Genomic DNA, 4,188 nt, shown 5'->3' on the forward strand with positions numbered 1-4,188 from the left:
GATTTAAAGTTTCTAGGAGTAACATGCCCGCCTACCGAGTAGAACAGTTATTTAGAAAATCCTTGAACACCAGATTGTGTTTGTAGACCAGGATTCAGAGTTACTGGATCAGTCTGTGACCATGATCAATGGCATTCTGATATTGAATTTTCCTGCAGGTTCACATCTTTATAGAATGGTACTGATATTAGTCAGGATGTAGTAAAAAAAAAGTGTGCATGTATATGGGATGATATTGTTGCACTTTACACTTGGATAGAAAGTACAATAAGTCCTCAATCATGAGATAAACGTCTTTTTCTTTATGCTTGATAGGAAACAGCACTGTTAATGGAGGCAGGGAAAACAACTGCAGTGCCACAATGGATAACGCTGACATGCAGGGGGCACCTCTTGCCCCATGGACTATTATTGGCAGTGTGTAGAACTATTGTAGGCTCAGTTACCACTGAACCGAAGTGTCCTATGCACGTCGGTCACTTTACATGCCCCAGTCTAGGTAATTCCGCAAGATAATCTGTCAGTCACCCCATGAGCTGTCCAACGACTTTGTTACATCATCATCGAAGTAGAATAACTGCAGAGTATTATGGCCCCACTACTTGGAATGATGTTCCCCAAGAGTAACGATTGTTTAATGATGCACAGTTGTCCTTTGGACGTATTGTGCCATTTCTCCAGGCAAAGGCAACTGCTCAGTGGTTACAGATCTCACTACGAAAGATTGATTTACTGCCATAAAAGAAGAGCTGCATGCCATGAGAATGATGATAATGCAGCACCATTATGTACTTGACCTTATGATGGCCATGCAAGGAGGGGTATGCACAAAGATCGGAACTGCTTGCTGTACTTATGTCCCTGCAAATGATGAGGGTGATGGAACTGTGTTAGAGGCTATACAAACTTTGCATAATCTACAGAAGAAATTGTTAGATGAAGGAGGTGTCCCAGATAATTGGCTAAGCAGGTGGTTTAGGTTGCTACCATCATGGATGTCGGGACTGGTAAAAGTTTTATTTCCAGCTCTTGCAGCATTGTCATTGATATATTGTGGTATTCAATTAATTTTAGCTTGTTTATCAGTACAAAGGTGAGAGGCATGTTTACAGTTAGGACACCAACACGAGTAGTAGATGCTCAGAGCAATTCAGTGCTAAGGGTAGGCCCAGGTTTAGAGCCAGTAGTTGATGGCCATAACTGCCGACCTTGGGGCTAAGCAACCTGGTTTGAGTCTCGGCGTGAGCGCAACATACTGTGATTCTGGGAAATCGTGTAATCTCCCCTTGCCTACAAAAGATTAACGTGTCTTTGTGTATCGTAACTGGTGCTCCAATAACTTCAGGTCGAATTCACGCTATATAAAACTGCAAAAAGAAAAAAGCGACTAGAGGGGAGATGTGGGAGAGGAAACGAAACATGGAGAATTATTATACAGCAGACAGCAGTAGAAAGCGATATAAAATTATATGTGCTAAAACAACAGTATAGGCCCAAATTCCATGCTGATGCAAGAGAGGTGAAACATTCACTAGGAAAAAGAGTGCATAACCAGCAAGGTCTTAGTTAAACAAAAACCTGAGTTTGTAAACTTGAGGGGATTTATGGTCTAAGCACAGAAGCACAAATTCTGTTGTCCTAGTAAATTAAAAACATGACTGAAGAATAAGATCAGGAGATTGAATTAGCCAAGAACACACAGAATCTGATAAGAAGTTGTGGGAGCAGAACGATAAAACACACACGCAAATACACATGTATTCAAAAGAAAACAATAAATGGCTTGTTAAGCATTAGAACTGCAATAAAGAATGTGTAGGAATAATGGACGCAGGTGAAGAGATGTTTTCTGTAGCAAATATATAACTGCTGAGTAACCTACTATTGGTTGACCTTTTGTAAAAAGTATTGTTTATGTTGCTATTTAAGTGGCGGCCTGTGAAGCAGAAAATTTATACTAGCTGTTTACTGTTGTATTCTCTGCACTTATGTTTTGCTGTATCTCTTTAAGTCTGACATTCCATTTTCCTGATGTCATTTTCTACTGTGTTCTGCCTAGTCAGTTAGCTCCCTGCTTTCTAGATGTAATTGGATTTATGGTATGCGTAATATCATTTAAGGACCGTTCCGTTAAAGGGAAGGTGTACGTAGCCAGATCAGGTCCAGCGATTTTGGGATGGGGGCAACAGTATGACCTCGGTATAATCATTAATCCCAGGGCAGCACAACAGGTGATGGTTGTGGATAGCATAACCACGGATTCAATTGTTGAAGGGATGAATCGTTTGTTTGATGAGCACATTGGAGAGTTGAGAGGTTATGTGCATAAGATTGTACTACGTGATGATGCTGTACCTATGCAACACAGGATGAGGAAGGTTCCATTTATTGCACGTGAGGAAGTGAAGAAGATGTTGAAGGAGATGCTAGACCAGGGAGTGATAGAACAGATAGAAACATCACCCTGGATTTCTCCCATAGTTATTACAACCAAATCTGACGGAAAATTTCGTTTTTGTGTGGACCTTCGCACCCTGAACCAGAACATTGTAGTAGATAACTTCCCGTTACCAAACATCAACGAGTTAGTTCTGTCACTAAAAGGGGGCAAGTACTTCTCTAAGCTGGATCTCCGCAGCGCTTATCATCAAATAAAGTTACATCAAGACTCAAAGGCATTGACAGCTTTCATAACAACTGAGGGGATATATCAATTCACACGTATGCCTTTCGGACTTGCCTCTGCAGCTGGGGTGTTTCAAAGAATGATGGGGGCTGTACTGAAGGGGGTGAACAACGTTGTGTATATCCAAGACGACGTTCTGATATTTGGAGAGTCTGTTGAAGAACACAATGTGATTTTAAAAACTGTTTTGGAAAGGATGGAACAAGCTGGATTAACTCTAAAAAAAGAGAAATGTAAATTTGCAGTGGAGGAAGTTGAATACCTTGGATATACTCTATCTGTCGATGGGGTGAAACCCAAGAGAGATTTATTGGACTCTATCAGGAATGCACCAGCTCCAAGCGACAAAGATCAGTTGAGGTCGTTTCTCGGCCTCATTGAGTACTATGCTAAGTTTGTAAGAGATTTTGCAGAGAAGACTGAAAAGATTAAGGCGTTGTTGAGGAAAGGATGCAAGTTTGTGTGGGGTGTGGAGCAAGAGGAGTGTTTTAAAAAGATCAAAGTTGAAATTTGTGATGCAGGTATCTTAACACCATTTGATACCAACCGTAGGTCAGTCTTGACTGTGGATGCCAGTGCTGTGGGTGTTGGTGCGGTATTGGCTCAAGTACATGAGTCTGGGCTCAAGACTGTGGCTTTTGCATCAAGGACGCTCACAACGGCTGAGAGGAATTACTCTATAATCGAGCGGGAGGCTTTAGCCGCGGCGTGGGGTTGTGAGTATTACAGGATGTATTTGTGGGGGTTCAAGTTTACGCTGTTGACAGACCACAAACCCTTAGTTAAAATCCTGTCACCTGGTGGAGCCGGAAAGGGTTCTGCGAGGTTAGCTAGACTCGCTGCTAGGATTCAAGAGTATCTGTACACCGTTGAGTACATCCCAGGTTGGAGGAACTGCCAAGCTGATGGACTCTCTAGACTTCCACTACCTTGGGAGACGGTAGACAAGTTGGGAGTAGAATCAATCAATTCTGAAGGGTCTGTGGCTGCCGTGGATGAGGTAGTGGATATCTGTGCCGGGGCAGTTAGCAAGAGTCTGTGGAATACCTCCATGGCTAAGGATGTGGTGTTGAGAGAAGTCAAGGACTTGATCGTGAAGGGTCCAAGGAGAGAGAGTTGCTTATCACCAGCACTTCGCCCATATTTGAAAGTTCTTGAACAGCTGTCTGTCTTGGACAAGGATGGTTTCTTGATTTTAATGGAAGATAAATTTATTCCTCCACAGGATGTGAGGTTTACGTTATTTAAGTTAGCCCACGAGGGTCATCTGGGCCAGTCCCTCACCAAGAGGAGAGTTAGGGAGAATTTTTGGTGGCCCGGTATGGACTTAGAAATCTCTCAGTGGGTGGAAAATGTACAGACAGCTTGGAGAGCGAGAAGAGGCTTAAAGTCGGTAGTCATGCTGGTTGTGGCTCAATAGTTGACCCAGGGTGCCCATGGCACACTATATGTCTTGATTTCATTGGCCCGTTTTACCAGTTGAGTCAAGATATGAGGTTTGG

This window comes from Lissotriton vulgaris, chromosome 2_1 (assembly GCF_964263255.1).
Source record: "Lissotriton vulgaris chromosome 2_1, aLisVul1.2, whole genome shotgun sequence".
Taxonomy (NCBI): Eukaryota; Metazoa; Chordata; class Amphibia; order Caudata; family Salamandridae; genus Lissotriton; species Lissotriton vulgaris.